Source organism: Marmota marmota, unplaced genomic scaffold, assembly GCF_001458135.2.
Source record: "Marmota marmota marmota unplaced genomic scaffold, marMar, whole genome shotgun sequence".
Classification (NCBI taxonomy): domain Eukaryota; kingdom Metazoa; phylum Chordata; class Mammalia; order Rodentia; family Sciuridae; genus Marmota; species Marmota marmota.
In genome coordinates this window covers 9878995-9892719 of record NW_025999924.1, presented here as the reverse complement: position 1 = coordinate 9892719, position 13725 = coordinate 9878995, and positions in this window count along the sequence as shown.

Sequence of the window (13725 nt, the reverse complement as noted above, 5' to 3'; positions counted from 1 at the left end):
TTTTAAAAAAGAAGTCCTTAGAAAATGGAAAGATAGCTCCTATGCTCTTGGATATGCAAAATTAATATTGTCAAAATGGCCATACTACCCAAAGCACTATATAGTCAATGTGATTCCAATTACAATCCCAGCGTCATTCCTTATAGAAATGGAAAAAGTGGTCATGAAACTCATTTGGAAAAATAAGAGACTCTCAATAGCCAAAGCAATCCTTAGCAAGAAGAATGAAGCAGGAAACATCACAATACCAGAACTTAATCTATACTACACAACTATAGTAACAAAAATAGCATGGTACTGGCACCAAAATAGACATATAGACCAATAGTACAGAATACAAGACACAGAGAGATTAACCCACATAAATACAGTTATCTCATACTAGACAAAGGAACTGAAAATATACTTTGGAGGAAAGATTGCGTCTTCAACAAATGGTGCTGGGAAAAATGGAAAACCATATGCAGCAAAATGAAATTAAAAGTCCTATCTCTCACCATGCACAAAACTCAACTGAAAGTGGATCAGGGACCAAGGAATTAGACCATAGACCCATGCCTAAAGAGGAAACCATAGGCCCAAATCTTCATCACGTAGGATTAGGCTCCAACTTCCTTAACAAGACTTCTAAAACACAAGAAAAAAAATCAAGAATTAATAAATGAGATGAATTCAAACTAAAAATCTTCTTCTCAGCAAAAGAAACAATGAATGAGGATAAGGGAGAGTGTATATTTTGGGAGAAAATTTTTGTCACATGAACATTAGATAGAGCACTAATCTCCAGGATACATCAAAAGTTCAAAAAACACCAAAAATCGAACAACCCAATCAATAAATGGGCAAAGGAGATGAACAGACACTTCTCAAAAGAAGATATACAACTGATCAACAAATACATAAAAAAATGTTCAACATCTCTAGTAATTAGAGAAATGCAAGTCAGAATTCTAAGAATCATCTCAATCCAATCAGACTGGCAGTTATGAAGAATACAAGCAACAATAAGTGTTAGCAAGGATGTGTGGGGAAAGGCACACTCATACATTGCTGGTGGGACTGCAAATTGGTGCAACCAATCTGGAAAGTAGTATGGAGATTCCTTAGAAAACTTGGAATGCAACCACCATTTGACCCAGCTGTCCCACTCTTCAGTCTATACCCAAAGGATTTAAAATCAGCATTCTATATTAATACAGCCATATCAATGTTTATAGGAGCTTAACTCACAATAACTAAACTGTGTAACTAACCTAGATGCTGTTCAATAGATAAATAGATAAAGAAACTTTAGTATATATACACAGTGAAATATCACTCAGCATTAAAAGAGATAAAATTATGACATTTGCAAGTAAATGGATGGTGTTGGAGAATATCATGCTAAGTGAAGTAAAATAATCCCCGCAAAAACCAAAGGCCTAATGTTTTCCCTGATCCACAGTGGGAAGGATGGTTGCTTGGGAGGAATGGAGAAATTTTGGATTGGGCAAAGGGTTAAGGAGGGCAAGGGAGGGGGCATGGGGATAGGAAAGATGGTGTAGAATGAGAATGACATCATTAACCCAAATACAATATGACTGCATATATGGTGTGAGGCTACATCGTGTACAACCAGAGAAATGAAAAAGTTGTGCTACAATTGTGTGTAATGAATCAAAATGCACTCTGCTGTCATATATATATAATTAAAATAAATATATTAATTAATTAAAAAACTTCTCTTCCCACCTGTTTCTTCTGAATTAGATTTTTTCTTAATAAGTGTATATCATTTATTTTTCTTTTTAAAAATTAAAGTCAGGTATATTTAGAGTTGAGCCTTATTAAAAATGACAATCTAAAAACCAGTGTAGGTTTCTCATAAAGACTTTTAATCATTATAGTTTATTCACAATAAAAATCTGGATTAAATTTGACATAGGTTCAATATGATCTAATGTATTCTTATTAAGATAAATTTCACAAAATATACCTATCTATGTAATTACAAATGGTAAAAGAAGAAATCCTACAGAGCACTGGGAAGTTTAAAATGAAATAAAACTAGAGCTGTTTTGGGATAATAAAATTTTTAAAAAGACAGTGTCAAAAAATATTGCACTTCAAGAAGTTTTTATAAATAAGTAAAGGTACATATTCATGGGGCAAAAAGCAAAAAGATTTAAACAAAGCTCTACAGCATTTTCAGTATAAAAGATGGCCATTTGGGGATCATTTCCCCATTTTACTGGTTAAATATGTTGAGTTGTTTACATCAAAGAGTAAAATAAAGTAAAATGAGGAAAGAAAGGAGGTTCAAGGAAAGGACCTTAGGGAGAAATATAATATATAATATTATACGAAATATATGAAAATATTATATGAAATGTATGAAAAAAATGTGTGGTCAAAGAAAGCAAGGCAAATGACAGTAGGAGATTATTAAAATATATTCAATTGGATGTTAAAAGTAATTTACTTATATGCCAGTCTAAACACATATGGGAAAAACCAGTGACAGAGTATTAATGGCTACTAAATAGTACAGGTGGTACCAAATTTTATCTGTCCTTTTCCATACTTAATCTCCAATTGCATTGATGCTTATTTGGTGTTTTTTTTCAAGTGATTGTCTATGAACAATTTAAAAAGAAAAATAGTTCACATGCAATAACCTAAATAGCAGATTTCTTTTTGTTTCAGCAAACATAAAATAATTTCTGTTCATAATCATAATTGTTTATTTTTTCTTCAAATTTTACTGCCTATCTGCTCTTAACTTCATTTTGTTCAAAAAATAGCAACTGTCCATTTTGTTTTATATGATTAATTTTTTAAAAAAATTGAAGCTTGTTAAAATTTTATACTGAAACTTGTTAAAATTTTCTCCTATTTAAAGACTATACTTCCCCCAAATTTCCATCTCTCTGTCTACTATAGATAGTGAATTAAGATGAATGATGGTTTTTGTTGCAGTATAAAACGATTTCTCAAATACAGATTAATGAATCATGTATGTACTCTCAACATTTTAAACATATTAAAGAATGAAGAATGGGTACAAATGGCATTTTGGTAAGCCTGACTCTACCTCTTTAGGTACAGAGTAAGACAAAAGGTATTTGATTTAGGTAAAACAAGTAACTAAATATCATGTCAATTCCATAAGATAATTAAATGCAAGATACCTCAGATAACTAATCCTGCTGCCCAACTCCTACCTTTAAGAACACTGAACATAAAAAATAATTTCTTCTTCTTTTAATGATCTTTTACTTTAACAATTATGTATTCAGTGATATAGAAGGCAAACATACTTTCTGTTCTTTGGTCTCCACCTTTATTAGTACTAATTTACATAAGAAAATAAGTGCAAGTTTAATCAAATTTATGTTGACAATAACTCATTTGAAGTCAAAAGAAAACACATTTTAATAAGTTTTCATACTTTTTAAAACTGGCATACAACACATATAACATGTTCATGAAGAAATCTGAACATAATTTGAGTAAGCAGGATTATGTACAAGATTCATAATTAAAATATATATAATTTTTCTTCTAAAATTTTTCTACTTCTTTATCTAAAATTATAGAACAAATGTTACAGAAGATGGAAGTAGAGAATCAGTGATTGTCTTTAATGAAATCAAGAAGTCTTAAAATAAAATTGTATACAATTATTTGAAAGAAAAAAAAAACAGTAAAAAATAGGAATAAAAATATAACCTACAATGATGTGACATTATGTGCTTTGTTGTGATTTCCTTACAATTCATTATTAAATTGACTGCAAAAATAAGGACCTGGTAAAGTGCTGTTTATAAATAGCAGGTAAACAAGGACTGGGAAAATAGAAACATATTATATGAGTCATAAGGTCAAATCTTTTCAGAGGGTCCTGGGACATATATTTAATTGTCAATTAACACTATATGGTTTTAAGTACCTAAGTACAATATCCAATAACTTACAAACTCCATGTAAGTAACTTAGAACTTACTAATGAAGGAAAACATGAGATGCTTGATTTATTTATGTTGTTTTTAAATTTAGAGACAGGGTCTCACTTGAGTTGCTTAGTCCCTCACTAAGTTGCAGAGGCTGGCTTTGAACTTAAGATCCTCCTGCCTCAGCCTCCCAAGCTTCTGGGATCACAGATTTTGTGCCACCACACCCAGCCTATTTTTAAGACAGAAGGTAATTTGTAGAATTTTTGCCCTTGAATAACTTTCAAAGAATGAAAAATAGAAAATGTACCTATTACTTCCCCGTCTGTTTCTTAGGATCCTCTTCTAAATCATGAATTCATTTTAGTCTAAATCAAAGTAAGAATAATAAAACTATGAAAGAACTATTTTAGCAAAGGTTTAACAACTTCACAATTTTATGAAGTCAAGTTTTTTTCAAGATTAAGGCCAATTATTTATAATAAGTAGAAAAATATTTGTAAATAAAAATATTAATAGAAAATTAAATTAGGAAGCATTGCACCTTAATTTATACTACCAGAAATGAAATAGAAATACTTTCTAAATATTCTAAGTTTTAGTATTTGGCAATAATATCCCAAATAAATAAATATTGCATAAATATATATTAATCAATATCTTTCTATCTCTGACAACGAACAGCATTTACTTAGGTAGTCCTCAGAAGTTAGACTTAACAACTCAAACTATCCAGAAATATAATTATACAATACATGAGAAGGAAATTTTCTACAACAGGAAGATTTTTTTCAGCTTAATAATCTAGAAAAAATATTTCTGCAACAATAGCACCTAGAGCTTCAAAAGCATAGATCAAGAAGGATTCTTGTGGGGCTGAGGTTGGAGCACAGTACTAGAGCGCTTGCCTTGTATGTGTGAGGTACTGGGTTCAATCCTCAGCACCATGTAAAAATAAATAAATAAAATAAAGTTATTGTGTCCATCAACATATAAAAAAATTATTTGGGGAAAAAAGTATCCTTGAAACAGACAGCTCAACCCAGAATTTGAAATGCAATTAGGTTTTCTCAGACAAAGATGAAAGCAATACTGACCTTCCAGGCAGAAGCAGCCTGGGAAGAGATAAAGAGGTGGGAACCTGGACCTGATAGCCTTGCATTTCTCAAATAAGGCATGTGGGTTTGGCTCCAAGACAGTTTCATCTGCTGAGCTCTTTTGTGTGCATAGATTCCTGTTCTTACAGCTATACTGTTTGTGGAGAAGGCTGGTGTGCATATGGAAATTTAGTGCTTGGCTTGTTCTATCCCTTCCAATCTATCGTAAGCATGCAAATAATTTAGTTATTTTACCTTTGTCTTTAAGGACTCACGGGCTACTTATTCCTGTTGTGAATTTCATATCTCTTCCACATGAGAATTGCATAATCTAGAATTTAGGTTCTATTATCATTCCATACCTCTACACCCTCTTCTAAGTATGTAAGTCTACATAATGTTCTCCCTGCTTTCCTCCCACTCTTATATTTTTTTAATGATTCAATTAATGCAATACAATAGCTTAATTTGATGTTCAGCTTGTTCCTATAATATATCAAGCATGAAAGAAAGCATAGAATCATGATAGTTTAAGGAATCATAGGTAATGCAAATTCTTGTGTTTTGATTTGGTTTTGGAAGTTTATAACAAGTAAAATATTTGAGACAATGAAAAACCACCTGAGGGAATCCAGGAAAACTTAATGTTACCTGAATATGAAGGAATAATTGATGAACCATGGCTCTGGGTAAAGGGTTAATGGACAGGGGTAACAGAGTTTCTGTGGAATCATTAGTTTCAGAAATCATTAAGAATGTTTCCTTTTCTGGCTTAGGAAAACAAAATATTTAGGTAAAGGTGTTAATTAGTTTGAGAAAGAAGGGAGCTTGAGGGATATTTTAAAATCTGTTAAACTAATGCTTATTAAACAACCACGATATACAGGACATGGTGACAGGTGTTAAGTCCTCCATCAGGCATAATCTGTAGCCTTACCCAAAAGGTAAACATTAGACACATAATTCAAGTAAAAGAATTGTGATGTGTAGAACCAGCAAGAATTGGCCACATATGGGAGAATGGAAGAGATGAAACATTTCAGGCAGAAAGAAACTCTGGCATAGAATTCTAAAGTTTAAAGATCACGTGACATATTCAAAATACAAAGAAGTAGGATGAAGCAAAGTGTGAGTCAGGAATGGATATAGAGTTGAAGATCTTTGATCTGGGACAAGATCTTAAAAACACAGTTGCTCTAGGTTTAACCTAGATTGATGGATTTCTGAATAATCCTGGTAATTTCCTGGAAAAGAGTAGACAAGTACATTCACTTGGATTATCTGGAACCAAGGTTTACTATCTAAATGATGGGTCCCAGCATTTTGTCAGTGTTAATGCCTATTCCATTGTGTACCATTTGAACATTAGCCCTACCATGATGTTTACTAGCAGCCTCATTTTGAGGTATTCTTCAATTTAAGGTATTTTTCTTACTACTTTTTCTCAAATCCTATATGAAATGAACTCTTTTTCCCTGTCTTTAAAATTTGGAACTGTCATGGCATATGTCCTCTTTACTTGCTTCTTGACCTGAAATTAATACTGTCGTCACTGTGCCAACAGTGACACCCATGTTGTCTTCAGACAGCTGCATTTCTCGAAAGCCTGCCTCCTTGAAAATATGTTTTTTCATAAATTCTCCACCCAGCTTTTCCTCTTTCCTTTCAGTTAATTTGAAACAAGCATGGCATTTATTTTTATTAAAGTTTGCAGGAAGACACAGATCTGTTATGTGGCTTCCACAGTCAGTGCCATCTAAAACACCACATCTAGTTTTCAAGAAGAAGTCTTTTTTAAAATCCCCCCTATAAAAGGCAAACAAAACCACAATGGTTCATTTCCCCACTGTCTGCACTGCTTCTCAAAATTTCACTGAACTCCTATGATTTTCTTAATTACTCTTTATAGTTTTCTCCATTCTTTGGCCTTGCATATTCATCATCAATATCATGTGATATCACAATTTTTTTCTCTTTGAAATTAGAAATTACATGTTATATTTCAACATTTCCACTGACTGCTATGCTTGGATTGAGGCTCATTTAAATACTAAATGATTAATTTTGTAGTTCAAATACGAGATCACGCAGTTGTCTTTAGCAAACAATAGATTTATAAATTCCTAATACACACCTTCAGAATTCTTGGTTCATAACATTAATAATGTGATAGGTGAACTAAATTAAGACAAACCAAAAAGTTGTCCCATAAGAAATCATTGTCTCCAAATGGAGAATTTGTACCACTAAACATCAGAACCAACAGGGACAAAAAGCTGTGTTGTGAGTCATCTTATTCCAGGTGATGTCAAGAGGAGATGAATGCTTTTTGGGTGGCTTTTTAAAGCTGATTTAGGAACTCTGAGAACCTAGTAAACTTCATAAAATACAGGACAAATGGCTTTGGCAAATCACCCCCCCCCCACACACACACACACACACTAATACACTCCATGCTGCTTTGCATCCCTGCTAGCCACAGGAGCATAGGCTGAAAATTTGTGAATGCAAAAATTCTCCCTATACAATCAGGCTTGGCATCAGTTAAGAGAGCTCAATCGGATAGAATGACAGATTTCTTACCCTTGAGTCAAGAAACCCTCTCACCAATCCCATGAGGATGCTCTGTAAAGACTACAGTATCCTTAGTGTAGCTGATTTAAAATGGAGCTGGAAACTCATCCAGTCACAGAAACAGGATCACTACCATCACTACCACCATGAAAAATGCACTCTAGAGTAGCACAGGCTGAGGTTTGTTTGCTTATCAGTGTTCTTCAATGCCTCAAATCAGGTTTCTAATTTATTAGATTGACTAAGTCTAAACAGTTTATTTGCTCTGCTTTGTTCCCTCTTGGTTGTACATCCATGGCATGCCATCACATTCTTAATGAAAAGAAACAGATGTCCATTTAGAAAAAGAGTCTCCATTATGAGTTGCTAATAAATTATACAAGAGTCAGACGCAAGATTAAATTCCTCCGAAATCAAAACTCATCTTAGAACTGTAGCAATGTAAATAGGTGTCTCTTGTGAAAAGTGTTCTCCAGGTGGGAGGGGACTGTTCTCAGAGCCAAGTGAAACTTGCAAGGGTTTAATCAGAAGACTCTTAATTTCCTCTCTGAAACTTGTTTGTAGCCAGATAAATTTAATGAAATGAAGTGGGGAAATTAAACTTAGCCTATTAATTTAGGACCTCTTTAAGGTGTTTTTTTTTTTCCTTCAACTTTGCAACAATTTATTAGTTTTATTTTAACTTTTGAAGTTCTGGCTTTTGGTGGACAAAATGATTGAAAAATAAATTCTGCAATTTTGATTTTAACTAAATCAAAAAATTCTGTTCTCCATTCCCCAGTCTAATTTTGATTAGTAAGATACTGGGTAACAAACAGTTTCTTGAGCACCAGCCATGTGCCCAGGACATTGCACCTGTACTCAGAGCTGCAGGATTTAGTACTGGGAGCCACAATTGATTGAATATATCCATTCCTATGAGTTCACTTACCAATTATTTATTTATGTCTTGTAGACTAATCTCTTATCCATGTCTCTCCCAATGAAACAAAACAAAACAATCCGCACCCCCCCCCCCAAAAAAAAAAAGCTCTAGTATACTGGATAGCTCCACCCAAGCATACAGCAATTGAATTCATTTAAAATTCAACTCTTCTGACCACCTAAGTTTTAATTCTTCTGTATTCCTGTCTCACCAGTTCAGAAATCACAAGTCATCCATGACAACTCCTTCTCCTACAATCACCCACCCACCATTTCAAACACTTCTGTGTCCTGTGATTTCTTTCTTGTTATGGAATCCATTTCCTCTCTTTAATCTTTCAGTCTTAGTTCACCATCATGCAATTTCTCTCTTGATTTTACTGCAACTTATTTTATACTATCTCCTTGCTCTCACTGTTTTTTTTAACCCATGCCTCTAATTATGTACTTCTAAAAGCCAAATCACTTTGACAGTATTAAGGTTTCTATTTCGCCTGAATATCAAATTTCTTAGCTAGATTTACAAGCCCTCCACAATCTGGCTTTCATCTCCCATTTCAAGTTTTCCAACCTCAACCTTCTCTTTGTACACCAAAGCATCCCCTTTTCTTCCGTTTCCAATGTACACAGACTTATGTGGTCTCATTAACCTATTAAGAGTTCCTGATCATACTAGGATCCTTAACTTTTCATTCCTTGCTTTTCTGTTGTCTTACTTGGCATGCTTATCCCTTACTTTCTTCTGTACCCAATCCTCTCACTACTTTCTCTGGCTCATTGACCCTTATATTTCTGAACCTAGGTTGAGATGTCCTGTCTCTAGGAATCGTTCTCTGTGCATACATTGATAAGGGCTCTTATTACACAATACTCAATCACTGGTCTCCATGATTAACTTTCTCATAAGCTTTATGAACTTTGATGTTAGGGAACTAATATTAATTTGAGTTTGCATGTTTGATACTTAGTACTCTGGTTGTCTTTGTGATACAAAGTAAATGCTTTATCAACTCCTAATAAATTCATGAACAATTAAGTTTATTAAGTATGTTAACCACAGGTTTCTCAAAGATGTACTTTATCAAGTCAAACTAAAATTCTCTTCCTTACATCATTCGTGAGAGTTGTGAGCAAGAAAGGAAGCTGGATNTATATATATATATATATATATATATATATATATATATATATATATATATATATATTAAATGACCATTGTATTTCAAAAACTATTTGAGGCCCTAAAAATAAAATAATCAAAATGAAGACAAGGTTTCTGGAGTATATATTTTGCAGGGAAGAGACTGAAAATAGAAATTAAAGAAGTAATTTCAAATTAAATATAATTTTGGGGCTTAAATGTGGATATTAAGCATATTGAATATTTGATTTTATAAATGAATATTGTAGTTAAGATAAATTTTATGCATTTGCTTACCACAAGAATTCCATTTGGGTTTGAGAGGGCAATGTGCCCATTCTACATAGCACAGGAATTCTTGCAGAATTCTATTCCTTGTGATTAGGTATGCCCACATGATACAATACTAAACAATTAACTTAAGTCACTCAGTGACCAGAAGAAGGTCTTTTTGAGGTTTGCTTCTTTCCTCCATGTGTTCTTCTGCCTGGAGAGTAGAAGAGATAATGTTCAGAAGTGTATTGTTGATTGTCAACCATGAAAAGTGATAATGCTCTCAGGATGGCAAAGTAGGAAGAGAAGAGCCTTCAGCTTGCCTAACCTCAGGTTCCATGTCGGGTAAAAAACAATAAAAATAAAAAAAAATTAGCAAGAGCTTCTTTTTTAAAGCAACGTAGTTGGGTTTCTGTTAAGTGAACTCTAGTGCAATACTGATAAAGTGATATTTAGGCATCAGTGGAAGAAAGATGTGCTCACATGCTTCAGAGTGTTAGTAGTGAATGTGAGACATAATTTTCCATGCATACAAATAATGTTCTAAATGCTTTGAAGAAACTTTAAATTTTAATGTGAGCATATATGGTCATGTGTGTGACTATATGACTCTATGTGAAATTTGTAGTACAAATAGGAGGAAAATAAAATGAGAAGCTGAGATCTGTAAGGATTGATATGCCCAAATGGTGTTTGTATATGTTGTTTTTGTTCCTAATAGGACAAGATTAAAAATCAAATAGAAAAATATTGTCTCTGATTATTACTTGAAACAATATGACTTTAGCTCGCATAGAAGGAGCATCCAGCAGAACAGTTCTTTGTGAAAGGCTGTAGTCGCTGTCTCCCGACAGAATACTGATACCCTGTACTGCAGCCTCCTGCAGGGTGTTAAGTATCAGCTGCCTCAAAGGTTGGCGCCAACCTTCTTCTTCAGTGCACCACAAACCAGAATTAATTGCAAATCAATCGAACAAAGTACAACTGATCAGTAAACCAATTAGTAATTTTAGATGTTCATCCTGTCTTCATTTACTATGAGGGAAAGTGGGAAATGGAAGTGCCTTTTAGACCAAGTATAAGATTCCAGTTTTTCCCTCACTGCCCTCTACTTCCTCATATGCTTCTAAGACCTTTCTTGTGCAAACCCTTCAAAACACTTCTGGATCATAAATATTATGAAGATACTCTTTGAATTTGTCTGCTTTATCCTAGAAGTATAAATTAACTTTAGCAAATAAGCTATTAAATTTTTGCTTAAGAAAATAATACTAAAGAGTTTTCTTTTGCAAATATGGTATATACTATTTTTCAAATCACCATGTGAGAAAAAAATTAATCAGCATAATATTTTGTACATTTTTTGGTTATTGCAATCATCCTGTCTTAAATAGTAGATATTTGAAAGTCTCTGACTTAAAGGTAATTCTTAAATATGCATGTCAGTATTTCTCCTAATTTTCATTACATGTGATATCATCTCCTTTCACTATTTTTTGGTGCATAAATATTATGATATGAAACAAATATAAATGTATAGTTTTCTCAGTTACTGTGAGTCCCAGATAAATTTACCTGTGATATAGTTCATATCTTGCCTATTAGTTAACAGAAGTTAATGTTATTTACTTTATACAGGACTGCACTCCTCATGCTGAGGAATTTTTCTTTGTTAATTATAGGTCAGAACATCTCTTTCCAGTAACTCACAGTGGGAGATTTATATAAATATTCTTCCAGAGAAAGAAATTAAATTCAAATAGTATTGCAATTCATAGAGGCTCAGTTTTTAGTCTAGCTCAAGAGAAGATACTTAAAGAACTATATTGTCTTCCTATGAACTCAGGTCACTACTAACATTGTCCATGAGTACAAATGGTGGTAGCTAAGAAAAAACAGTTTTTATATATACTAGTAAAAATAAAATAAATTTATATGTGAGCTCTTGAAATTCCCATGGAAATTCATTCAGTTTGCTTGCTTATAATACAGTATGCTTTTCTTTAAGTTTCTGTTACTTAAAAAAAAAATCAATGATGGAGAAAATCCAAATGATCATCATATTCTTTTTATTACTGGAAAGTAGTCTATTCACTTCAAAAATCTCTTTTTCATAATAGGTCTTCAAAGATAAATTTTCAATATTTCAATAGAAAATTCTAATACAAAAGGTTGATTGTCTAATAAAATTAAAAGTGGAAAAATGAGTGAATGCTTTTCAATAAATTCAGAAAGCTTTTCACAAAATTTCTTTAATATTAAGTAATATTAAAGTCTCCTTCTATGATTTTTTTTGTTAAATGCTACTCACCTTTGCTGACATCAGAAAAGTATTTTTATTGATTTTCTTACATTATAGAAAATAATGTGGCGCATAAGTAGATGTATGTAAAAGGAACTCAGAGAAACTGTGTTGGTGCCAGTCAGCAAGCAAAAAGCAACAAGACAAGCCAAGTAAGCCAAAATACTCCTTACAAATGATATGACTGCCATTATATGATTATATGATAAAGTTATTAAGAGTTTAATGTGAAGCTAAGTAATGAGAAAAAGATAGCTATCATTCTATGCAGACTCGAGGTTGGGAGGGCTTTCAGGGGCAAGTAGCAAGCATCATTTAATAGACCTAAATGAGGTTGAATAGATTTCCTCAGCACTCTGTGATCCAACGAACCAAACTTACATGTGATTGTCTCAGGGCAAATTAAACTGAAAAATGAAGAAATTCTAAGATCTGAGCCCTCACTTCTAATCAGATAACCTGTAGGCAAAATTTGGGCAAAAAGGATGGGCACATTTCAAGGCCTTGTGAAAATCTTGAGATGTCGGAGAAAGCATGACTCTAAAGGAATCAACTAGGAATCTTGAACAATGTGAAGCTTTATTTAAAATTTCCCAGAAAACTTATACTTACCTTTGATAAACTCACAGTATTTAATAAGCAAATCTTATTAAATACTGTGAGTTTAGCACATAAAAATATGCTCTTTTTCACCACAGCACACATTTTAAAAAGCATGGCTCACTATTGATATTCTTGAAAAAATTAACTATAATTAAAGCAATTAGTAGGAAAAGTAATTTAAGAAATATGAAATACGCATTCAGTTTCCCATTAATTGATTTCCTCATTTTTACTGTTACAAAAGGAGACAGCAACCACATTTTCATAGAGACTTTTTTTTATATCATGTCCCAATACAGTCTTGACAGTGAACAACATAGAGGTTGGTATTGATGTTTTTGTATCCATCTGACAATGTCTATCTTTTATTTATTTATTATTTTTTAAAATTATTTCTTACATACATCACAATAGAGGAGTGCATTACTTTCATAATTTTTTTGCATTACAATTCTTAATACACCTTTATACCACAATTTATCAAATCTCTGTTTGTATATAAGGTATGTTGACACCAATTTCACATCTTCATACATGAATTTTGTATAATGACAATGTCTATCTTTTAATTTGTGTACTTAGATCATTTGCATTTAAAGTAATATAATTGACTAGAATTTACCATGTTTGCAAATATTTTCTATTTGTTGCATTTCTTTTTGCCTCTGCCCCCTCTGATTCTTTTTTCCTCCGTTTTTTAATTGATATTTTAAAAAATAAATGACAGCAAAATGCATCACAATTCTTATTATACATATACAGCATAATTTTTCACATCTCAGGTTGTATATAAAGTATGTTGAAACCAATTCGTGTCTTCATACATGTACTTTGGATAATGATGTCTAATTGATAACTTTTTATCATTAAATGTCACCA